General features: G+C 45.0%; 1 protein-coding gene across 2 annotated transcripts in view; it reads left to right on the top strand.

Moving 5' to 3' along the window:
* Window positions 1–26,201, top strand: part of peak1 (pseudopodium-enriched atypical kinase 1) — a 94,747-nt gene that overhangs the window by 45,781 nt on the left and 22,765 nt on the right. For both annotated transcript variants that reach the window (XM_076264272.1, XM_076264263.1), the window contains exon 3: window positions 1,757–1,854. The gene's annotated coding sequence lies outside the window, so the exon portion shown is untranslated. The remainder of the gene's footprint in view (window positions 1–1,756; window positions 1,855–26,201) is intronic.

The following is a 26,201-nucleotide window of genomic DNA, read 5'->3' as shown; positions in this document are numbered from 1 at the left end:
TATGGCCACTTCAGAAATCCATTAAGTGTAGTAAAGAGGAGCCATATTTTACTTTTAAATCATCACGCTCGTTTTGATCTTTCCCCAAAGCCATTCCTGTAGGAGTGTTGTGTCACCCACGAGAAAAGAGCGATAGATCCAATGTTGCAAACCAGAACACGTCTGTTTCCATCCATCAGAGATCCTAACATTATCTCTTCTCCCTGATTGCACCGTTGCACTCTGATAATAAGCCATTTATCACAAGCTCGCTCAGGCCAGGGTTGATGTCACACAGGCCACCTCTGTCATCCTCGGAGCAGATGCGGAGAGCTGCTTTAACCTGAGCTCACTGACTTGGAACATGAGTGCTAACAGGCAGGACACGAGAGAGATGTGCGTATGACTACCTGTCGGAGTTCATCAAAGTCAAACCCTCGGGCCATGCTTTGTGATTGGCAAGGTTTCAAAGCTGAGGTCCAATCAATGCGATAGGAAGGGTTGCAGAGAAGGGAGAATGGTAGAGAGACATAGAAGAACAGAGAGCTGAAGAGAGAGAGAGAGAGAGGGAGGAAGGGCGTGCTCAGCTGTGAAGGAATGGGGCTGTGAGCCGATATAGCAAGGTCTCCACTAATCTTCCCCACTAATTAGCTAATACGAATTTATCCCTGCTGGAAAGATTTCTTTTCTGCCTTTGTGAGATTTGCTTTCTTTATGCTGGAATAAATAGGGTCTTAAACACTCCCCAGGCCTCCAGATTTGGTGTGTGTGCGTGTACAGAATCTCAGTGAGTGGGAGAATTACGCCTGGATATATTTATCCACTCAGAGTTGCACTTGGTGCCTGCTTTAACACATTGGAGTACAAAGGATCTCAGCAAGACCCGCTTCCTCACACAGCGATGTGCACTCTGAGGAATGCAGCGTTCCCAAACACTCGGGCATAATCCGTGTGGGTGAAAACAGCCGAAACGGCCCCATTGTCAAAAAACCCTACAGAGGCAGCTCTTCCTGCTGGAGCGCACAGGGGGGAAATAACTCCGCATACGTGGTGTTTGGAAGAGCCAGCTTTGTTTAAGCACAAATTGGTGGAAAATCATGTTATGGGGAGACAGGCGACTCAATTTCATGATGCAAAGGCTCAGCGTGACTTGGGTTCAGTTGCCGTTGGGGCTGTGAGGTGGTGAAAAGTTTTCTCTCTCTCTCTGTCATTCTCTCTCTCATTCTCTCTCTCACTCCCCTTGCTTTCTCTTTCATTCTCTTTCTGTCATTCTCTCTTAACCCCCCCCCCCCCCTCCCTCTGCTAACTTTCTTATACATTATGTTTTTTTTACATAATCGTGCAGCTGTTTGTCCATTAGCAAAGCAACAGTCTTTGCCGGGCTTGGTTTTAGGTGCAGCGTTAGATAAACACCTTTCCAAAGCTGTGATGGAGTGTCTCATTAGTGCCTCATCCCCAAGGCACTTTCTCAGCCTCTCCTGCTCTACCTGTCCATCTATCACGCACGCCGCGTTGGTTCACTTCCCTCTCCCCTGCCACTGGGTAGATTTGCCTGAACGCAAACACCCTCTCACTATTGTGCATTATGGCACCAAGAGATTAGAAGGTCATTGAGAATGAGCTAATTCAAGGTTAAGAACTTTGATAATAAGAAGGTGTTACACCCCCCATTTCCTCTCTCTCTGACTCACTTCTCTCACTCTCTCTCTCTCTCCCTCTCCCTCTCTCCCTTCCCTCCCCCATCCCTCCCTCTCTCTCTGTCCCTTTGTGGTTTCAGGTGCCTGCTGAGGAGAACGCGTGGAGCCGAGGCTGGCCTGCTGCACCAGGCGCCGTGAGCTGCGGGGAGTCCATGGCTGCCGTCTGATCCTCAGTGCTGTAGGTTCCCCTCTCTTCTCTTCCTCCACCTCCCTCTGCCTCCTAATGCACCTCAAGCATACAGCACAAAGTGCAATGTGATAATGAGCGTGCCCACGCGGGTACAGAGGAACGCTTACCGATGTACCAGGGCAAAGGGCCCCCTTACACACCAACCCGAGATAGCCCTGTGAAATGCACTCTGTGCCAGTGAAGGTTGTTAAACATGCCCCCCCCCCCCCCCCCCCACCGCCTATTATAAGAATGCCTGTGTTACTGGGATTTCAAAAGACTGAGCTATGAAAATTCATGGGTGGATTCAGTGAGAACACAGCTTTGTGTGTGCATGCCTATATGTGCATGTGTGAGTGTGTGCATGAGTGCGTGTGTGGTCTTTGTTAGTTTTGAGAACCAAAGTCGTAACTGCCAGAAGCGAAGAAGCGAACATCCCATCCCATCCCAGAGGTTCACTCGGGCTGAACGCTCTCCTCTCCCGTGGCCACTCATCTCCCAGCGTGGGCATTGTTGTATTCCATTTCCCTCCCTTTGATTTGATGTGGTAATCAGTCCGTGCTCCCAATGCCTCTCCTCATCTTGCGCGGATTCCATGGAAAAAAAAAAGAAAGACAGAAACTAAGCCCTCTGATGGAGGTTGCACATCCAAGACAAACGGACTGGAGCTCTATTTGATGTTCCTGTTAAACCCTAGTTCTCCACCCAGCAGAATTCAGTAGTAAGGGATTCGTTTGATGTCTGAAGCATCTCACCGCCGACAAATGTGGCTGCGGAGGTCTCTACCACTACTAACACCGCGGAATCGTCTTTGTAGTTCCAGTGTTGTTTAATTTATTTAGTCTCTCTTCTTTCTGGCCACCTCATGAGAACGCGCTTTATCCGCAGACACTCGGAAAAAGTTCTGCCGATGCAAAAACGTGTCATCGGGGGGGGGGGGGCACTTTTTGTGCAGCTGAGCAGACAGGCCATCACCAGAACCTCCCGAAACGGTGTCGAAGAAGAAGAAGAAGAAGTGTCTGACTGTCTCAGGGCATTTCTTCAGTCATCCGTCACTGGAGGTTTGAACAGATCCTCTGCGGCGTCTCCATATGCCCACGCTCCACCAGCGTAAATAGCAGCCATCTGTAGGCAGCACCGGGGCCTGTGAGCACGCGTGTGTGTGTGTGTGTGTGTATGAATGCAACGCAACCCCAGACTATTGTTTCTTTTGTCACAGATGTTGGCTGGCGGTGCCAAGAATGCATGTGCGGGCGTCTGCACGTGTGTGTGTGGGTGGGTATATGTTTGTGCCTGACATCGCATTCTGTGTGTGTCTCTGTATCTTTGTGTGTGTGTGTGTGTGTGTGTGTGTGTGTGTGTGTGTGTGTGTGTGTGTGTGTGTGTGTGTGTGGAGGCACACCTCTGAAGCAGCCGATCCCCTCTGAGTTATTGCCCGCAAATCTCACTCTCCTACAGCTGCCCTTCACTGCAGCAATGAGCGAGCGAGCAGCGAGCACACACAGCTCCAACACAAACAGAGCAGGCAGGCGAGGAGGGAGGGAGGGAGGGAGGGATGGCCTTTTGGCAGCACCTCCGCAGACAAACAGAGCTGAAAATCAACAGGCCTGTGCTCTTAACGCCCCACACCACCCCCATCATCCATCTCTGTTTTTCCTTGCTTTCTTCTCCGCTCTCTTACATTCCTCCGTCGCTTTTCCTTTTTTAGGCCTGCACCCATTGCATTGCGACACGTTTTCTGTTCAACCGCCAAGGTCAGTTTCAGTCGTTGTTGTTGTCGTCTCAGTTTCCAAAAAGGTCTGTTTAGGGCGAGTTTACGGTTGTCTTGTCAGTTTGTATGTCGTGTCCTCTGTAGGTGTTAATGTGTGTGTGCGTTAGCAGAGAGTGTGGCCATCTGCTGTATGCTTCAGTGAACATGTGTGTGTGTGATTACGACAGAGGACACAGGGCATGGGGTGGGCCCTTGAGGTTCTGAAGAGGGATGTCTGGGGCTCTGGGCTTACGAGGCCTTGGGAGTTCCTTAGATGTTTCAACGATGGTCGTGTTAATGTGTTTTGTGCAGTGAAGATGTGTATGTGTTTGAGAGGTGATACAGAACAGAAGTATGTGTGTGTGTGTGTGTGGACTGTGGACATAGCAGTAGGAGTGAGGGGAATGATTTAACAATTTCAGGGGCAGAATGTGATATCAGACACACACACACACACTCACTCACTCACTCACTCTATCTCTCTCTCTCTCTTTCTCTCTCTCTCACTTTCTCTTTCAGGAGGCAATTCCCATACCTATCACTGTCAGCTGCCTTTTGTAACACTTTAACCATGCTCTCTTTGAAGTAGTAGGTTTTCAGAGTCGGGTGTCAGCTCCCTTTGAATCGTGTTGGCTGAAGCACAGAGTGGTAGGCAGTAGAGAATAGAGCAGAATTTATCCATTATATTGTCCAGCGGTGTCTCCCAGTGTGCAGTATAGCAGAGAGAGCACATGTGCAAGACTCTTCTTTGTCATCCTCTCATTAGCTGCTCTCTTCTGTCATTGCTGAAATATAAATCAGTGTGGGAGGTTGTACTCTTAATCAACAACACACACACGCACGCACGCACGCACATGCAGTGTACACACATGCTCTCACACCAACACACACACACACACCCACACGCACGTGCATGCAGTGTACACACATGCTCTCTCTCTCTCACACACACACACACACACACACACACACACACACACACACACACACAGCCCCACCACCACTACCATCTTCCTATGGGCTCCCCTCTCTCCCCTCTCTCCACAGCACACTTCAGATGACAGATCGCCTGCTCCAGCTGAGGCAGGAGGAGAGAGGGCCCACTCTGTTTGCTTTGCGGCAGTAAGCCCTCCTCTCCTTCTCTGTATTTTAAAAGAATGCTCCTCTTCATTGTGCTCTGCACATTTGCTCTGTGAGTCACTGCATGTCCATTTGTTGCCTGTCATTCATACTTCATGCTCCGTTGCGCTCTCATTCTGCAGGGGATGAAATCAATGATTTCAATTACATTCTGCCAGCTAAACAGTGGCCATTACTTCTGCTAGGAGAATAACAGCAGGCACAGCCACTGACATTTTGGCGAAGTACAAGTGTAACTCATGTAGGCCTTTTCATGTTATAGTCTTTTGCACGTTTTTCCATTCCTTGTTTGCATCCATCCACTGCAAGCTAGTCTGAGCTAGTGTGTAATTACTCAGTTTACCGTCATTAAATGTTTGGGATGGAGCTGATTATGTCTAGTCTTTTAGTTAGGACCTCATGTCTTTGTTTTTTGTTTTTTCATGGGATTATGGCCAACATTGCAACACACCAATAAGGATGGAGCCAAGTAGAACACTGTGTAGAACATTGCTTTTCCAAATGTTCATCGCTGCAATGTGTGAACTATTAATACTGTTGCCAAAGTGTCAGTCAGGGCCTCAAAGGTACTAACTGTCTGTGCAGTAAAGTCAATAATATCCCCTATTAAGTTCTATCACTGCAAAATCTTTTAGCGATATTACAAAGGTCTGAATCTTTGAGTCACTATCTTTAGCAGAAGCAACACAACACATGAACCACAGTATTCATACCGATATGACTTGAATCAGTTTTCTTGATGCTCATCCTGAAGCATTGTTTAATGGCCAGAATGCATTCTGTGTAGGCAGTTATACTGTGATACAGTTGGATCGCGCTATGGAAATAATACTGGCTGGATTGCAGAGCCGGACAGTAACGGAGTACATTTACTTGAGTACAGTATTTGAGTACAATTTTGAGGGATCTGGGGCCGTATTCACAAAGCCTTTTATCTTACCACTAGGAGTACTCCTAAATCGCGCTAAAAGATTTTAGCTAGGAGTTTTCTCTTAAAAGTTATTCACACTGCCTTTCAGACCTACTCTTAGTAAGGAAAAATGACAACTCCTAAACTAAGAGTGAGTCTTCGTTGCTATGGATGACGTCATTACTCATGCACGAGCTTGACTGAAGTGACCACCTTGATTGGCTGATGATTGTAACGCGGGAATGATTCCAAACACCTCCCTTACGATGATGAGTGACAGGTGACAGGTCTGAGAATGCGAGCGCTACACAAGTAGTGTTCGAAGGACGGAAGATGATGAATAACTGAATAAAAAGGCCTAGCCTAAATGAATAAAGAGTAAGGCAAAACAAATAGCCTACAGTAGTAGCCTAATGAAACAGGCCTACGAACTGTTGCAGTATCTTTGCAACATTATTAAATTAATCTGTCACATATGCCTACATTTGCAAAGAGGAGAACATTTTAATTTGATTCACAATGAAACGTTACATTTAATTTACATGTTAACAATGATTAGTTTTGGTTGTTGTTGGTGGCGTTATTGCATCCCTTTTATGAATGCAAAATTGTTCCCTCGCGATTGGAAGCTCCTGTTGCCGCATAGGCTACGCATTTCAAAACATCGCAACGTGAAATGCCACAAAAAGCTGTTTGTGAATAGGTCTTAGTGAGTTAGGAGTCCTCTCAATTACTTTTAGTGAAAAAAATTAAGGAGTCCTAAAGTTAGGAGTGACACGCCCATTATTTTTAGGAGTTGCTCCTAAATTCGCCACTTAGGAGCTACTTTTAGCCTTAAAATTCTTTGTGAATACGGCCCCTGTACTTTACTCGAGTATCATTTTTGGGGAGTACTCATGACTTTACTCAAGTACATTTGAGAGGCAAATATTGTACTCTTTACTCCACTACATTTCTATCCATAACCGTGCGTACCCGTTACTTCTAAAAAAAAGGAAAAAAGAAAAATCTTGGAAACCCTCGATTGTTTGTCCGTTGTTTCCCTCTCACGTGATTGGATTGTGCAGGCGCCACTGATTGGGACAGCCTATCAGCAATCACCTTATGCTTTCCGCCAAAGTCAACTCCATGGTCAGATTTAGATAAGAGACAAAAACATAGACAAAACAATGGATGAAGACGCAGCAGGTCCATCCCGGGAATGTGCCAACCCGTGGCCCCACCTCGCCAGACTATTTCAATTTTCTGAACAAGTTAATGATAGTTTTCGCTTCAAGTGTTTCAAATACAAAATGGTATTTCGTATTTGAAATGCGTATTTTAAATACATGTATTAGAAATACTGCCCATCCCTGGCAACATGGTAAAAAGATGAAAATGATTTGATTTTACTTTCAATTCCTTTTACAAGGTATTAACATTAAAATTTTTCATAACTCCATGTAGGACGTTTCTGTACATAAATGTAAGCACTGTGGCAGTAGTAATGCAATATTTAGAAAATGTAGGCTACTCTTGTACTCTTGATACTCAAGTAATTTTAAAAACAAGTACTTCAGTGCTTTTACTTAAGTAGACATCTGACTGTTGTACTTTTACTTGTACTTGAGTAAAATTTAGCAAAGGGTATCTGTACCTTTACTCAAGTAATGAAGCTGTGTACTCTGTCCGCCTCTGCTGGATTGACAGTGGTTGTAGTTTTTCTCTGGTCATTTCTAACCTCAAGCACATAGCTTTACATGTCCAGCTCTCCCAGCCTCTCTCAGTATGCTACCGCAGACCCCTCCTGACTGTGTGAACGATTACCCCACTTTGAGATGGGGCTTTTAGGCAGGAAGCCATTAGGCCCCAAATTCCCTCTCATGGTTATTAGCTGTGTGTGTGTGTGTGCGTGTGTGTGTGTGTGTGTGTGGGTGTGGGTGTGTGTGTGTGGGTGTGTGTGTGTGTGTGTGTGTGTGTGTGTGTAAACTGATGGAGCCGCTCTGAAGGGTTAGGTGGTGGCAGGGGAAGAGCGACAGAGAGTGGAGAGGGAGTCGATGGAGCTAAAGTTGGATGTGCAGGCGGGCCGGCGACCCGTGGCCGAGTAATTACTGAAATAAACCCGGCTCGCTTTCCCTCTGACCCCCCGGCCATGCGCTCTGCGTCTGGAGAGGAGAGTGGCTCCAGGACTCACACGTACTCCCTCCCACACTCTGAGACTGGCAAACACACACTTTCTATGTTGCACGCAAAAAAACACACACACACACACACACACAAACACACACACACACAGTCACAGGTAATTATGCACCCAAAGGGTGAGCTGCTAACATGCAAATAAGCAGGCATTTTTGTACCCACCTTCTCTTCATACATTTACTCATCCACAAGCACAGTATGTGGTACATAACACTTTTCTTTCTCGTTCTTTTTCACTCACACACACACACACACACACACATACATACACAAATACAGTCTATCACACCAATGCTTATGCAGATGGCACTTGATATGGGGCTTTCAATCACACCCAGTACTGGCACAGTGATAGTGCAGTCTTTATTATCCATAACCATTTCTGCTTCTTTACCACCAAAAACATGTTCCCTCATCCTCTCCAAAAGTGAAAGGAAAGAACTGTGAAATCCCTTGAGTTGTACCCTTACAAAAGTAACGGAAGACTACTCTCAAGGATGGATTGTGGGGACTCAAGCATGGGGGTGTGGGTTTCAAGGCGAACTTGTGTACCTCTAAGAGAGGGCCGCACTTTCAACTCATAATTCATAATATAACAGTAATCCAGCTGCCAGTGTGAAGGCTTTGCAGCATCGTTTTACCATAGGATTTTATGGAGATAGCAAATTGTTTCCCTCAGTGAGAGAAAAGGCTGGCTTATGCAAAGCTAATGGAATTTCCTGTTGCACTTAACTTGGCCCTGACAACGCAAAGAGAGAGAAGAAACGATTCGTATTGACTGCAGCCATAGTGACGGAGGGGGGTGGATGGTGTTTATACCACAACTTCAGATATGATGCAGACTTGAATACAGGGACTGCCCGTGGGCCATATATCAGGGTCCTTTTTTGGTCAATGTGCAATCAGTCTCAGTTTGATTGTATTAGACATGTTGTGACTATTGTGCAGACAAGGTTGCTTGTGTTTATACTTAGTAGAGTTTGTTTGGGTACAGCATGTCTGCTATGGTCAGGGTGAATATGCTCATGTGGCAGTGAAGGTCGGCCTGGTGAACAGTGGCACATGTCTCTCTCTCTCTCTCTCTCTCTCTCTCTCTCTCTCTCTCTCTCTCTCTCTCTCTCTCTCTCTCTCTCTCTCTCTCTCTGACCATGGGCTGCGTTCTCCAGATATGGTCTACGGAGTAGATGGGATTTGGCTCTCTGGGTGGTGCTTTATGAAGGTGACATTCCCCTGCAGGACAGGCTGAACACCTCATCCAACTTTCCCAATCCCACAGTCTCCAGTCCACTCAAAACACTGGCAGTGTTACAGTTCCTCTCAGGCCTCTTGGCTAGCAGGCCTCTCAGAGAAGAACACACTGAAAATATGCTAAACAAAGACAAATGCTCACACACCAGCGCAAAACAATACAAGGGAACACACATATCAAAATGCATCAAGACAGATCAGCTCACACTGCTGCCCACGAGCATATTAGACACATAGCAACACGTGCCTACGCGCTATTCCCCGCCCCCACTCATGAGTCAAGATGCATGTGGATTCTGTTATAATGCCCCCCCAACCACCACCCCCCCCCCCCACACACACACACATACACACCCTCCCCACACACACTCCTCACCCCCCTGCTTCCCGGCCCACGGTGGCAGCCCACAGAGATTAAACAGAGCATGTGCTGTCGCCACACAGTGCTCCTCAGCAGCCAGACCAGTCCTCATCAATTCATTACGATCACAGCGCAACAGGCAATATCCGCTCCAGGACCAGCTCCAGCAGTACAGAGGCAGCTATCAGCAGCTGTACAGAAAGGATGACTGGGGCAAACGTGCAGACATGCTGAGGTGTTTTAATTAAGCCGCTGGCCCCACCTCCCAGCCTCCACCTCTCACCCTTCACCTCTTACCCTCCACCTTCATTCTAATCAGGGCAAGACGCTGACATTTAAATGTCACAAGTAATGGGGAGGAAACAAGGCGCTTTCCCTTCCAAGATGATGGTGTAAAATGTGTTTGCTCTTAATTGCCCTGAAGAAAGGGCCTTGTTCGGTTAAAGGTGTCCCGTCAGGTTTCTTTACTTCTGGGTGTTTTGAACAGTTTCTCTGGGAGTGAATTTACTTTGGCACAGGGAGGCTGTTTAAACTTACTGATCGCCAGCTCAACACCTCCCCCACACTGGCATTGGAGAGGAATATTTTGCATGCACCATTTGCAGCTGTAACCCAGTGTGGCGAAGCAGGCTGTGTTGATTTGAAGGTGCGCACGTGGGAACAGGGCTCAAACACCGCACAGGGGAGACATCTTAGAGTGAACCTCAGAGAGCTCTGCAGGCCACAGTCATGCTGAGACCGGCTCCGTTTTACCTGCTCAGCCACAGGTATTAAATCCTAACCACTAATTTTACCCATGGGGCAAAGCTGTGTGTGTGTGATTGTGTGTGAGTATGTTTGTGTGTGTGTGAGTGTGTGGTAATTTTAATGTCTGAGTTTGTAGAGTGGGTGTGCTTGCAAGCACCATGTCTTGAATAGCTTGAGGCGTATAGATCTGCTATCTGTCAGCACATATCACGTGTACAATACATATTCAATATGTAGGCGTGTGGATGTTTGGGTTGGTGTGATCAAGTGTTTGCGGTTTGCGTATATGTGTTTGCACTATGGACATAGCGAAACCTTTGTGACCTTCTTTTTTCGACTATGTGCTAAGTGGAGCTACCTGCGACGTGTAATAATAATAAAATAAAATAAAAAAACAACTAGAGGTGAACTACAGGTTGTGGGCGGTAAAGCTCTCTCCCTCCCTTGTGGCCTCCCTTAAGTGATTAGGCCGACTCGGGTAGCTGAGAGCCTGGGAAAGAGAGCACCAGGGCCAGCAGGCCAAGGCAGGGCAGGGCAGTGCTTGGCTCTCAGCTGCGGAGTCTCTGCTCAAGGGCCCCCTCCACACCTCGGCCCCTGCTGCGCCTCTGACTGGTGCAATTTGGCTTTTTATGAAGGCAAAAAAAAAAGACAAAAACCGTAACCCCATTCAGGCCCGGTATGCCCCTGCTCTGGCTTCATGGGATTTCTTTTTTTTTTTTTTCATTCTTGCCAGTTGCCATAGCAATTACTCGCTTTTCAAGGGAAAGTGGCAGAGTGTGTCATGGTGAATATGAGCACACAAGGGCTTTTTTTGCTTACTGACTTCAGCATTTCTTTTTTTCTTTTCTTTCGCTATTATAAAATGGAAATATTCTTACTGGAGACACTGCCTTGCCTTAAGAAGTAGTGTTAAGGAGTGTTAAGAAGTAGTTATTCACATATGTGTTAATAACCGGCACTTTGCAAATTTGTGTGGCTGTGCAGATACCTCTCCTTTTCCTAAGTACTCTCATTTTCATTCTCTGTGTGAGCGCACCCATCTCCCTTTTCTACATATTGTATAGTTTAAAACCACTTACGGTGTGTGTGTGTGTGTGTGTGTGCGTGTGTGCGTGTGTGTGTGTTTTGTGTCTGCTTGCCTGCATACCTGCTTTCTGTCACTGGCTGGTGTTTGCCCTGGGGGCCGTTTTCTGTCATTTGCTCCCTTCCAACTTTTTCTCCCCTTCCCTTTCCCCCCCCTAGGGAGGCAGTGCAGGGTCTTTCCCATGCTTGCTCGCAGACCTTGCGCAAGAGTACACACAGCAATGGAATGTTATTTCTCCGGCTAAAGATGATTTTAGCCGTCACAACTGAAATATCTGCCCACAAGACAAAATGTCTCAGACCTCCAAGAATGCAAATCTGTTCTGCATCCCGCAACCCCCATCCACCCACCCACCCATCCCCCAACACACACACACATACACACACACACACACACACACACACACACACACACACACTCCCCCCACTCCCAAAGTCACTGAGAGTCTGCCACGGAGCAGCTCATCAAAACAGCCCAGCCTAATGAACACCCCCTCTCCCCCTCCTGCCAGTGAAGGAATGCATACTCCAAGAGCAGAGGATAAGTCTGAGAGAAAGACCGAGAGCAAAACAATGGCCTCAGGCGCAAACATCTCTATAAATATCAGTGTTTACACAAAACACATCTCTTTCCCATCAAGGAAACGATTTCAGCAACATCTGCTTCTTCTTTTGAATTGCTGCGTGACATCTCCGAACTTCCTTGGTGACGTTGTGCTTCAGAAACAGTGCTTTCTTTGCTCTGAAAAAACAAGTGTTGAAATCTGTCTTGCCTTGGCTGGACCTGGCAGACGGACTACACATCCAGACTATCTGAGGTGGTGGGGATCACCGAGAGCTGGAGGTGGCACTCTTAATTCTTTTTTTTTTTTTTATATATATATTTTTTTGGGCTTTTTATGCCTTTAATTGGATAGGACAGTGGAGATTGACAGGAAGTGAGTGGGAGAGAGAGTCAGGGTGGGATCCGGAAAGGACCACGGGGCGGGAATCGAACCCGGGTCGCCGGTGTACGGTGCAGGTGCCCCAGCCAGTTGCGCCACGGCTGGGGCCAGGCACTCTTAATTCTGTCAATTCCAGACAGGCCTGGACTCGAGTAATCCCAGGCTTCCCCCCTTGCCGCTGATCTGAGGTCATTTTCAGCGTTTTGGCTCGTAAAGGCAAACATGTGGATGGGAGCGATCAGACAAGTGGGGTGTTTCAACTCGGCTCTGGTTCCCAGAATGCTGGAAGCCATACTGCCAGATTTCAGTTCTTAACACCAACTGTGCTTTCCAATAGAGTTTTGGATATCATCTATGCTCTGCATTAAGCGAATTGGCAGCATGCAGTCATACTTCTCGTTTTCTGAGCCCCAAAGTGTTTCAAGAGGAGGAATCCCACATGAGCTTGAGCCTAGCCTCCCCCTGATCCTGATCTCTCAGCGTACAGTCCGAGAGCTTTACACGGTCTCATCTTTCAGCCTTTTATTTATGTGTGTCTGTAGAGGACACTCCACAATATGTCATGGTGCCCAGCCTTCTCATCTCCAATGTGCTCCCTTTAAGCAGGCTAATAAAGGCACATAAAGCATGAAGGAGCATTGATGTTGGCAGAATTGATTGAATTGATTGTGTTGATGGAGCTCTATTGCTTGTCTGCTTGTTGAGCATATGCTACTGTATGCTAGGGATATGCTTCCTTCATTACCAGAGCAATTTGAAGATATTCTTGCAAGGGTTGGTTTAACAGTATGGCTCAGAAGAGGACATTGATGGTTCACAGGAGGACGCGGATTATGGACAAGCCCTCCCATTTTTCCCCTTGACCTTCTTAGCCAAGTAGAAAAGAGGTTGTTGTGTCTGTGGAACTCAAAGAGCTGTGGACTGCCTCGGGCAAAAATACATTGAAAGTATTGGTTTTGCACTGCTTTAAAAGTACCACAACCACTTATCAAGCTCTTTAATGCTTTATGTTGTGAATCTTAGATGTACAAATACTGTATTGCTTCCTCTTGTATTTTTGTTTACTGGTAACCATAGGTCTTATGCATTGAAAAATATCTGACAATGATTAGATGTAATTGAGTGAAGATTACTAACTCTGACAGGCTTTTAAAGAATCAGTTCAAAGAAGTCATGTAGCTCATGCTTTGTGGCAAACACTGCAGACTTCCTACACTATTTCTTTGGCAATTGACTTGGCAAATGTCTCACACTGGTTCTCACTGTTGGCGACAACACCCATACCATGGTTGCCTTCAGTTCCACGTTTAGTCTAGACCAATACAAGCGTGACCCCTGTGGCATTGTCTATGGTGTGCTCTGTGTGTCTGCTTCCTCTCAGACCTGTGGAGAGCTGACGCTCCGCTCCAAGCGTTTCCCAGAGCTCCTCAGCCACCACTGTAATTATTACGGCCAGCGGCCCTGGGGGGACGCCAGGCGCCAGCAGGAACCTGCGCATAGCAGCAGTAGTTTAATTGGCCCGTCCTCCGTCACAGCCATGGAAATGCTAATTGAAATGTATAATTAAGAGGTGAGCGCTCATGCTGGGTGTCGGAGCAGGTAGAGGCAGGGCCCATCATTTCCTTCCCTGCGAGGGCGTCCTTTCAAGTATGTCTCAAAGCTGCATTTGACACAAATGTTCATGTGAAAGACTTGGGAAGTGTCATTTGCTTCCTTTTATGTCTGTGCTAGCTGTCAGGCTGTGTTTTTCTTCCCGGTATGAGAGGGTAGTAAGATTCACTCATCACCCATTGCTTGTTGCCTCAAAAGTTGAAATTATTTGAAATTTATTGCGTAACCTTTATTACAGGAACCGAGTCAGTCATACTCCTGCCTAAATTCCCATTCACTGCCATCAGTATGAACTAATGCAGTGGTTCTCAAACTGGGGGTCGGGACCCCCAGGGGGGTTGGCAAAAATATTAGAAGGGGTCGCGAAATGATTTGCAGTCTGGATTAAAGACATTTTTGTAAAGGTTTTTAGTCAAAGGCTGGCATTGACATAATGCCTTTGATGTTGACATTTTCTGCCTCTGCTTCCAATGCACATCTCACAACATTTCGAAACCAAATTCCGCCGGTTATAGAGAAGGGGGTCGCGGGGGTCACTAATAAATCCCTTTTTTCACCTCGCACACACTATTGCCACTGCTGAGTGTATTGTGTATTGCAGCCGTGGCCTACTGGTTAGCGCTTCGGACTTGGAACCGGAGGGTTGCCGGTTCGAACCCCGTCCAGTAGGCACGTAGAGTATATGAAGTGCCCTTGAGCGAGGCTTAACTATAGGTCTTATGCTTTGAAAAATATCTGACAATGATTCGATGTAATTGAGTGAAGATGACTAATTCTGACAGGCTTTTAAAGAATCAGTTCAAAGAAGTCATGTAGCTCATGCTCATGCCTAACCCCTCACTGCTCCCCGAGCACCGCTGTTGTTGCAGGCAGCTCACTGCGCCGGGATTAGTGTGTGCTTCACCTCACTGTGTGTTCACTGTGTGCTGAGTGTGTTTCACTAATTCACGGATTGGGATAAATGCAGAGACCAAATTTCCCTCACAGGATCGAAAGAGTATATACTTATACTTACACTTATACTTATACTTAAACGAGTTCACCCGATTTCAAGAAAAGCATATTTCCACCGTATCTTTGATATTATTGATGGATCTATGCAGCTGTCGTTTTCCTCCCCTCTGCATCACCTCAGAGATCTCCCCTGTGAGGTGCACGGTCGAAACATCGTCTTGGACACAAAGTGCGAGAAACAAGGATGAGAGGAATGACTTTTGACATCTCAATCAGTATTCCCACCCAACCCAGAGCCATCTCGCTCCCATGGATTAGCTCCGAGACTGGACAGAGAGTCAATGCTCTGGCCACAACTGAATTCTAATGGGCTGTTTTAGTGCCGGAGAGCTGGGGCCTCAACCTGAGGCTAAGTCTCCCATAAACGAGTTAGAGCGCCTGGAGCGGGACCGCGGACACGCACACAAAGGATATTGTAGACGCTGTAATTCAGTTATCCTCACGGCGACCATTGCCCTAGCTTTGTCCTGACCATGCCAGGCTGGGCTTATGTTTCAGAGCTGGAGACTATGGGCCTCCAGCCACTTAAAAGTTAAGTTAAATGGCCCAGTTTCATTGCCGTCGCTGTTTCTCTTTAAAAAGTGGACAGAAACTCTGTGCAATCCATTTGCCGTTCTGTGTTTATTCAGCAGGGTAGAGGCTTGAGAGCCAACTGAGATATTTGGAACAACTGAAGCATGCCTACGGTCTCCTTATTCAATTGGAAATTGGCAGTGTATCGTGCAGTTTTGGTCCTGTCATGCCTGGCTTGTGGTGCACAAGCCTGCTTCGTTTCAGATCGATCCATAGCACGTCTGTCAATCACAATTCTGTGTGCATATTTGTCAACACTTTTTTCCCCCTATGCAGCCAAGATTTTGAGTTCTTCATACCTCACTGTAGTGGTTTTAATCACATATAAACATGGCAAATGCAGAATAGTGCCAAAAGGGATCATAGCTACTGTATGTCAAAATAATGATCATTGGCTGTACATTGTCTTGGGACTTGGTTCTTACAGTTAAGAACAAAATGATTCATACCCCTGGCAGATATTGATTTAATGTTGATTTTCTCTTGACCAATATGTTTGTTCTGACTGAAAATGACACTGCCACATGCCAAAAGTTTGTAAGACAATGTGGTAAAACATGGTATCAAAAAAAGAAAAGTTTTTATCTTTAACATTTTTATGAAAAATGGCATGTCCAGAATTATTCATACCCTTTTTAAATAATCAATGGAAACATATTTATTTGCCATCATAGCTCTCAAAATGGATAGCTCTTATAATACCTACCAAGCCTCTCCATCTCTCCACAATGATTTTAGACCTTTTAAGCAGCAATCCGGATTTTGAGGCAGGAACCATTATTTGCCATAACTCTGGCCTTGTGCTCACTTTTTTATGGTTTGAGGTCTCAACCATATTGTTTCTTGTTCACTACTTATTCCCACTTTGGCTGGATGTTTCAGATCATTGTTATGCTTAAAGGTCTGATGCTGCCTATGAGCCCAAGGTTCCCTGCTTAGGTTTTCCTTCAGAATCTTGATCTAGTCCTTTTTTCTCATGATGCTATTTAGTTTAACAATGTTGCCAGGCCCCATTGTCCAACTAGTACACCTCTATAGCTATTCTCCACTCTGGGTATGGTGATTTGGTGGTTAAAATGTTTACCCCAGGGGTGGGCAAACTTTTTGGCTCAAGGGCCACATTGGGTTTTGAAAATAGGCCGGCGGGCCACACAACCCAACCCCCCCCCCCCCACGACACACGCCTAAAAAAATACATTTTTTATAGCCTATAATTTAGTATGAAAAGTATTTGTTTTAAAATACTGCTAATTTGTTTTAAAAATACAAAAATACTGCTAATTTTATGCTGTTTAACAAATGTATAAATTGTACACTATCGCTTTAAGACAGTCGCTTAATTCACGTTTATTTCTCAATGATCTTCTGCCTGCTCCACTATGGCTAGTGCTGTACCTACGGCTGGGCCCTCTCACAGTTTTTAAATGGTCAGTAGTGGGAACTACTGTTGCCTTCATGATTTCCTTTTAAAACTTTCTTATAAGGAGGAGATATCAATTATCAACAATCACAAGCCAGCTGGAACCTGCAGCTCTCTCTCCCTCTCGTGAGTGCAGACGCGTTCCCAATTAAATGGATTGCATATGTTCACGTTAGATCTGCTGCAAAGGAGATAACTAAGAGTTAACTTAGTTTAACATGATGTTATCTCTATTTAACATGATGTTTTGACATTGACATTGTAAACGTTATCTAAGGAGAGTGAAAAGCAGTTTGCAGTAAAGCTAACCAACGTCTATCGCAGGAAAAAAATAGCGAGCAGCCTGATAACTAGCCTAAATGAAATGCTCGGCGGGCCGGATGAAAGTGCTTGGCGGGCCGGATCCGGCCCGCGGGCCGTAGTTTGCCCATCCCTGGTTTACCCCATTCCAAAATGGACCACTTGGTCATCATAGATGCTGATCAAGGAGCACCCTTCTCCAAACATGCACAACTCAGCTTAACCTTTATAAGGGCACACCTGGACAAATAATTTTGTTTTGACCCAGGGACATGGCGGCCTGACAAGCCAAACAAGGCAAGAAATGGTTAACAGAGAACAATATCAACATTTGAAGAGTGGCCCAGCCAGAGTCCAGACCTCAGTCCATTAAAAAGTGAGCACAAGGCCAGAGTGATGGCAAAGAATAAGAATTGTTCCTGTCTAAAAATCTGGATTGCTGCTAAAAAGATGCCGTCTAGAATCATGAGATCTGTGATGGCAAATAAAGTCGTTTCTATTGATTATTTAAAAAGGGTATGAACACACCATTTTTCATGGAAATGTTAAAAAATATGTAAACGCTTCTTTGTCTGATTCTATGGTTCTACCACATTGTCTTGCAACCTTTTGGCATGTGGCAGGGTCATTTTGGCAGAAAATCAACATCAAATCAATATTTGCCAGGGGTATGTGCACCATTAAGAATATTATCCCACAGTCTTTGGTGAAACATTGATCTTTTTCTGTTTTTGAAGGCTTTGCAAATGATTGTACACCATCTTATGATCTTATACTTTAGGATTAGTTTATTTGAACTAAATTGCAAACACTCCCACACTTCCCATCGGAGTGCAAGGGAAAAATTGCCTTAATGGAGATGGTGTTGATTTTTATGACATTGCAGAGTTCTTAGATGGTTTACCATGGGTTGTCTGAAAGCCATTGCTGGGTGAAAAACAGACCCCGAGGGCCAACTTTATAGCCACTGTGGGAGCCCAAATCTTATAGAGGATAGCAGCAGGTTATCTTTGCTGCCACAGCATAGTGACAGCATTCCCAACGGCAAATGGCTACACACACACACACACACACACACACACACACACACACACACACACACACATTCTGCCAGTCTGGTACCGCTCTCTAATCACACCACCTCCCAGCTCTAAAGCATCAGCAAATCACATCTTAAAACTTTCATAGGCAGCCCATTCAGTCTGCATGAGACTCCATAATGAAGCTCTGGCACCGGAGTGTTCTACCCCAGTGAGGACGTGATCGGGTCTTCAATTATGTTTTTTCTCCTGTTTTGTCATGGACTCGACTCTCTGTGCTCTCTCTCTCACTCTCCCTCTGTCTCAGTCTCTGTCTCTTTCTCACTCTCACTCTCTTGCGGTCTAAGGAGGATTTAGAAGAAAAAAAAGACTTCCAAGCTTTTATCACAAGCAGGGTTTTCATTCAGACGGGATTAACTGGTTCACTGTCAGGGAAATGCTGTCGGATTCAGCATGAAGGTCAACAAAGCAGCCATCATTGCTTTATTAAAGGTCGCTTTGTTATTTGTCATGGTTGAGTCAGCTCCTTAGCTCACACATGTTAAGTATGTGTATGAGATTTAATGTAAACATTGCTATGTTATGTCTACCTATTTTGCAGTGAACCTTATTACAAGATTTCTCTCAGACCTGTTCATCCAGGACTGTTTTGTATACACAGGTTTGGTTTCTACTCTTTGGAGCCTGTCTCTGTGATTTTATCATCCTTCTCTTTTACGTCTTTTTAGCTTGTACCTTTGTCTTAGAGTAGGTAGGTCAGATGGTCACGGTCATGGTAGAGAGTAGTAATTTGGCTTGTCACATATTTACACATGGTGTAATTAACACAGGAGATTGTTAATTAAAAGGAAGCTGTACTGATTTTGTATAAATAAAGTAGAGGGGTGTATCTACCATATAGCCCATGGCACTCTTCTTAAATTACTTTTGACTTGTGGAATAAGTCAAACAGTTTAAACAAGGAAGACCCAGCCCTTTCAACAGAAAAGAAGTCATCACAAATGAAAAAAAAATGTCACCGTATCACCTCACATGAGACGGGAATGAAAACAACCATTAGTGGGGGCCCTCAGTGGAAGGGTTTCTCCTTTAATCCTCCTGCCACGACACTCGTCACTCATGGGCTCTCACTGACACCAGAGGAGCCTTCAAAGGCCTACATGATCAATCTAACAAATGAGTGAAATTAATTCCCTCTGAATTCCTTCATCCAGATCTCAAATGATGTGTAAGGGCAGTGCAGGTGTTTTGTAAGTCAAAACCTCTGTAGGTCAGGGATATGAACTTGCCTTGATGATTTCACCCTAGGCTATGGGCTCTGCAGGAGTTGGATAGGACTCAACCAGTTAAAGTCTAGATACAGCAGAAACTGAATGTTTACTCCAGCTTTCTGCATTCAATGCTTCCACTCTTTTTGTCTCTTGGACAGTAAAAGCAAGAAACATTTCTCCTCCTTACCAGTGTAACTTTATTTTGTTTTGTTCTCTTTGTTTATTTCGTTGTTTAGACGCTGGTGCTGCTTAGTCCATTGGTCAGAGCAGCAGAGTGAAGTGAGGCCTTTGTGGTTGTGGCTGTCCTGTTCGGTCTCAGCTGAGTTTTGCTTCTTCGGCCTGCCAAGCTTCCCCCGGGGGGACTGTTGGCTAGGTTGAGAAGAGTAGCAGGTGTCCTTAGAAGCACACAGACTTGCACGAGCACAAAGTCCTCATTAATATGAGACCAGGGCCAGGTGGATGCTGCCTCACTGCTTGAGTGCATTCATAGGAGCCAGACACGGAATTGCCCTTGTGCCAGCAGGTGATTTTGCTGCCTCGTGATGTATTTGTGTGTGCTCAACTTATGAACCCGGAACAGACAAAGAAGGACATGAGTTTTAGATTGGATGGATGTTTGATGAATGTGTGTGTGTGTGTGTCTGTGTATTTCTCAGTGTGTGTGTGTGTGTGTGTGTGTGTCTTTGTGTGTGTGAGACCGACAGGGTGAAAAGGGCAAAGCATTGCCATAATGACAGGGTTTTTTGTTCATCCCACAACTGGTTTAAGTTCCCCGAACTAATACAGCATATAACTATCCGTAGCAATCCATTGAAGTCCTCCTTGTTCTAATTGTATAGTGTGGGAGGCCTCCCCAGAGCTTCTTAATTAGTACTCATTTAAATGAGGTTGGGGATAAACAAGGCCTCGTCCCTATGTGCTTATTTTGTTGCATTGAGCAATGTGTCAGAAGACGGTGTTGGTTTCAGAAGTGGGGTTTAGAGCATCACTTGAAATGGTGTGTTGCTGACACAGACTCCCACTCACTCACTCACACTCACACACTGTGTCACTGTGGCCTGGCCGGAGTCAGCACCTTGCCACAGCATTCCTATGTCTCTCCTCAGGGGCTACCCGTAAATCAGGGTTTCACCTCACATTAAATCATACACTCAAAGTGGGTGTATTAACACACATAGCCTACTCTCACATGTGAAGTGTTTAAACTTAGGCCTGTGCATTTGTAATCAGTCCCCATGCAACCATCTGAGACATGAAGTCTGTGTTTTGATATGCCCACACACACATGTATTCACTCAGTGCAGATACAGAGACATGTCAAGAGGCATGCTTTCAGGGCTCTTGCATTTCAGCCAAAGTCTTGAAATGTTTTGGTTATCCAACTGAAATGATGGTGTAGCGATGATCCAGATCACCACAAGCAACGTTAAACGTCTGTCAGACCTCCAAAAGAAACACGGACTAAACCATTTTTTTCCCATGCCATCTCAATAAGCAAGCCTGTGCTGGCCTTGTTTGCACAGCACTGGCTCTTGACCATTTATTTGTTGTGCCTGCAAATGTATGGTGTGAGTGTGAAAGAAGAGTGCACTGCTGCAGAGCCAGCCTGTGGATCAGCAGTGTGAGACAGCAGGATCCGGCAGCAGTCATTTGTATTGCTCACGCGTGGTTTTGGCTCCAGCAGCTCTGGCTCAAGCTCCAGACCCAGTGCTGCCTGTCAGACCCCCCCGGAGAGCCCGAGCCCGAGTGATGAGCCGCCAGGGCTCAGGGGCACATTCGTCACCTGGACATGTCCTTTTTAGAGTCTGCCACCCGTGTGTGTGTGTGTGTGTGTGTGTGTGTGTGTCAGAGCCTGGGCCACTGCAGTCACCAACGAGGCCCCCTTCCTTCCCTCCACTGTGCCTGCTCGGTGAGTGTACCTCGGGCTGCAGAGGCTGATAACTTGCCCACCACGACCCCAGCTAATATCAGTCATGCTTACACAATGCTCTGGTCAGACCTCCAGGATAGCCTTTGTCCCAACATGTTTTGTGCTGCGTATTTACGAACCCAGAACAGCAAAGCGTGTCCTACCCAGGCCACCTCGCTTGTCACCACTCTCTTGCGCTGCATACTGCAAAACTAGACTTTATATTTCAGTCTATTAATGATGCATGCCCTGAGTCATTCATTAGCTTAAGGCGAAACGTAAACATTCGCTCTGAGCCAGCAGACTGAGGGATGGCTGTGGCTCTCGGTGCCCTCATGATGGATGACAGTGACTCAACGTTGCTCCACAGAGGCGCTTAATCCCGCTTCATTCACAGCCCTTCAGTTCTGCCTCAGGCTTTCTCTCCTGGGATTCATCGCCTCCTTTTTAAACGTAATTTGGGATAAGAAAGAAGTTCACCAAACCTCAAAGTGCCTGAATACAACAGACATGACAGCAGGATCTTTCACTGTAAGCTGTGTCTCCCATTCTCCTCATAGAAACTGGAACTGTAGCTGTTTTGGTCTCTTAAATCATCCCCTTTCATTCTTGCTCCCAAGTTTACTGTATGATGTTTACTGTATAGAATATTTGGTTACACTTTACTTGAAGGTATCTACATAAGAGTGACATGACACTGTCATGAACGTGTCATAAACACTATAAACAAGTCATAAACATTTATGACATAGCGCTTTTGTCACTCACTTCTGTCAAGTGTCATTCGTTTTTTGTCATGACAAGTTCGGGTTAGGGTTAGGATTAGTGTCATTCGGTTTTTGTCATGACAAGTTAGGGTTAGTGTCATGTCACTCTTATGTAGATACCTTCAAGTAAAATGTTAGCAAATATTTTAAAGGACATTCTACATTGGCACAGCCAGAGCATGCAGATATATTTAGTGTATGAGGAGGTCTGGATTCCCTCCATCCCTGATCCCAAGTTTTGTGATTGTTATAGAAGATTGTTATACAAAGAGCTTTATACAGTGATGCTATCAGAGCATGAAAACACACTTGCCTCATTAATAGTATAAGTTGAGGTCCGGTTAAATTTTCTCGTATCATTTTTAATTAACAGGGTTGCCATCAACTGAATTGACTCTTGACTCTTGACTTGGGTTTTGATGCTGTTTATAAATCCCGACTTCTGCTGCCTGACTGTAATGGTGTTGTCAGAGATGACATTTGAAGGATTAAAGGGTCTTTTAAGGCAGCACTTTGTCTTGTCTTAGTCTCTGTCAACATTTCAAGTAGTCTTACACAAGGATAGTAGTGGCTGTGATCAGTTTCAGTCTCTTAGTTCTGTTCCACCCTGTTGGTTCATATGTCGTACTGTGCTAATTGCCTGATATAAAATGGCTATAATAGTACATCTTGCCAAATAATATAGTGAAATAAAACTTAATAAGGTGACATTAAAACTAATGTCTTACGTGTCACTTTTAGTGATTGAAGGTCATGCGAAGGTTGTAAGAAGATGTAATGAAGTGTCTACATGGCAGCGTTTCACACCTATCTTTTCCCATTTCTCTGTACTAAAACTCTGTTATCCAAATCAGTGAGAGGGAAGGAGACCTGGAACTGTGCCTAGATCCAGTCAATACCAGTGATCAATACCTGCTCAGGCTGAGCACCTGTGGATAGCTTCAGTAAATACACAAGTATAAACAAACACAACCTCATCCAAATACAATCATAGCAAGCACAGAGACTAAATAAACAAAACACAAAACAAAACAAATAAGGAAAGAAAGCCGGGTATTGTGACATTGAAGCATTACTTTGTTGATTGGCCTATTCGTCTAATTGTAATGCCCTAAACAACTCACTTCAAATAATGACTGAAACATAAGAGGATTTTTTTTTTTTTTTGCATGAAAGAATTTCTTCAGATGTTTCCCATAAGTTGTTCATTACCAGGGAGCTAAGTAGGATGCCTGCTCACCTCTGGATGAACTGAAAAGAATGTTTTTTTGCCATGGCTCGCAAATAATCAATATCATTGTTTTTTAACAATTGTTCTGTCCCATCCCAAAAGAGGCCAGGTCTGTGTTTTCCCCGATCATTTACAAAACTAAATGCTCAGCGGTGTAAGCAGTGAGACTTTGCATCTGTGGCCACATGCAAATAAATAAATAACAGAGAATTGAGAGACAACATTTTCTGGCTGGGCAGACTCAAAGTAGGCCATGGGACCTGGGAGTTGTCGTCAATTCACGCCAGGTTATAAAATAACATGATTGTGTGGCTGGAGAATGGGCGGAATTTGCTTTTGTTGGGTACATTGAATGATGAGTCTCTGGCTGGCCCTCTTGGTTTGGAGATGAACTGAGTGGGAGGGCCCATGGAGTATTGTCTTCATTTCCGCAATGTCAGACAGGGAGAGTCTGACTAAGAGGCTAATAGGCAGACCGGCAGTGCTAACCATTTTTGGGGGTGAATGATGAATTTACAGTAGCTATGTTGTTTTATGTTGTTAAGGTGCTAATATACAATCCTGTACTCTGTTCTGTTTTTAGATGTTGAAATGTTATACTAATACCTTCCTATAATGTTTGTAATTTCCTCTTTGCAGAGAGAAAGTTAATTGATCAGAAGAAATGGAACAGTTGCTTTAATAGAAGGTACTTTATTTGACAGGTTAAATAGTGGAAAGTGGGCAATTACTACCTACTGACTGTTCAGGCTGTTCTAAAATATAACAGACCTGTGAGCCAAATGTAGGCAAGTGATTGTCAAGAGTCATGGTTTATAATGGGGATCTTTTTTGTTTTTATTAATTTGTTTTTAAATGCCTGAGTCACTCCTTATTGTTTGCCCTAGGGACCTGGAAAGTCATGTTAGCGGAATAAATCTCTCTGAGCTGGGGTCGTGGTGAATAACCCCTCAGCTGGGTGTTCCTGCCTCATTGTGTCAGTCGGGCTGCAGTGCAGGGTGTTACCACAGCAATATGCCCGGTACAGGATCTGACCTCCGTGGCCCCGTCAGACAGTCACACCCACCCTTGTGTTACCCACGTCATGTGGAGGTGTTCAATCACTCACCCCACCAAGTTGGGATAGAGGCCAGTTTCCTCCCTCGTATTGAAACACAAGTGTTGTGCTATTTTTATGGAATGTCCGCAGCCTTAAACACATTTATTACTTTAGATGATTTGAGCTCCTTTTGATTGAAAACGTATATGTTTTTCCTTGGCAGACTGATGTCTGATAAAAAAAAATCCCTCCTCTTCCGAGAGGATATGGGCTATAATGCTGAGGTCATTGATGGCAGCTCCAGCCAAAGAGACGCGTGCAAAGTATGAATAAGTAGTAAGTATATGTAGTGTTGTGAAAGGCTGGCTGAGATAAGGGATTTCCTTCCCTCAAAGATGTAAAGGTCAGCTGAAGTAGAACACTGAGAGGCATTTAAAGTGAAAGGCTATCCTTCCTTCCTCTCATACTGATAATAGCTCTCTCATCAAGGAAAAGCCCCCTTTGAAACTCTGAATTGATAAAAAAAAATGATAAGCAAAATCTTTCCCCTGGAGAAAAAAAAAACACATTTCACTTGTGTTTAGTGCAGAAAATGCACAGCCAATTTGAGTCCCTTCTTGCACAAGCATCACTCTCCCCATTGTGCTTCAACAGACAGTATAGAGACAGGCTATTAACACGACTGTGCTCCCTGAAAGGCTGCTTGTCAGGGGTGCTTCACTATCCCGTAGCGCCCATGTCCACAATGAATCCTGGATGGTGACTGAGTGAGAGAGACAGCAGGTGACTGATGAGAGGGTCCACTTATCCAAAGCCAAGGCAGGCATCCAGTCCCTCTATGTCTGTCCTCTGTCTCCTCTGTGTTCTTAGATCTGATTCCCAGTAATGAGGCATCCAAAAAGAGCTTCCAAAATGGACTCACGGCTCCAGAAATGTGCCATGAAGACAGTGTTGAACCCAGTGTTGTATAAGAGGAGTGTTGGGCATAAACAGCTATGGGTTTATACAGAGCACACCTCCTGGCTTTATGCCTCTTAGCCAAGCAACTTCAGAAATACTGTCCTACCACTGACGATTGCCTCCACCATGGAAGTTTCCTCAGTGGGGCAAAGCCCTTTTCATCATTAGAAGAAAAAAAACATCTGCCTTGGGTCAGAAAACTATTTTGCATTCTGTGGTATTAGAAGTGCAATTAAATAAAACCCTCATTTTAATTGCAGTCCTTGGTAGGTTGCCGTTTCAAATTCAAATTTCTACATGCGAGTTTGCTCCTAGTTGTGCATAAATGGTTTAGGCTGTCTGAGTGGGTGGACTGGTCAATTGAGGTGAGGCGGAAATGGACTGGAAATATTCAATTTTTTTCAATATTCTTTTTTTTCTTCTTTCTTTTTCTAATAGGACCAAACCAGGCAATTTGAATGTGACTGATAACTGCTTCAGACTGTTGAAGTTTCATATGTGATGTGCTTTTTCATTGTCATCACAAAGCAGACATGAGCTTTAATCTGTTTACTTAATGATAATTTTCTTAGTATCCCTCTGTATTTAACTAGTGTATTTAAGCGCATACTACCAGCATATAATTGAACCACAGGCAGACATGGGCAGCTAGCTTTCTGAAACAAGTTGACAGCAAGACAGAGTTTAGAGTAGACATCTTGTGGGATGTGGGTTCTGATACCATGAGGCAGTGGGAAGCGTGGCCTGCCGGTGCCAGGAAAGAGGATCATACTCACTCTGCTTGCTCGGTCATAAACAGGATGTGCTGTCAGAATGGACATGCCTGAAATATTAACAAAGTTGTACCCAGAATGCTT

Source organism: Alosa pseudoharengus, unplaced genomic scaffold (genome assembly GCF_046254945.1).
Source record: "Alosa pseudoharengus isolate Yale_2024_CS ecotype anadromous, Long Island Sound unplaced genomic scaffold, YU_APseudo_1.1 YU_APseudo_1.1_scf_10, whole genome shotgun sequence".
In the NCBI taxonomy this organism is placed as follows: Eukaryota; Metazoa; Chordata; class Actinopteri; order Clupeiformes; family Clupeidae; genus Alosa; species Alosa pseudoharengus.
The sequence above is the reverse complement of the archived record's forward strand: the minus strand, read 5'-3'. Positions and strand labels throughout refer to the sequence as shown.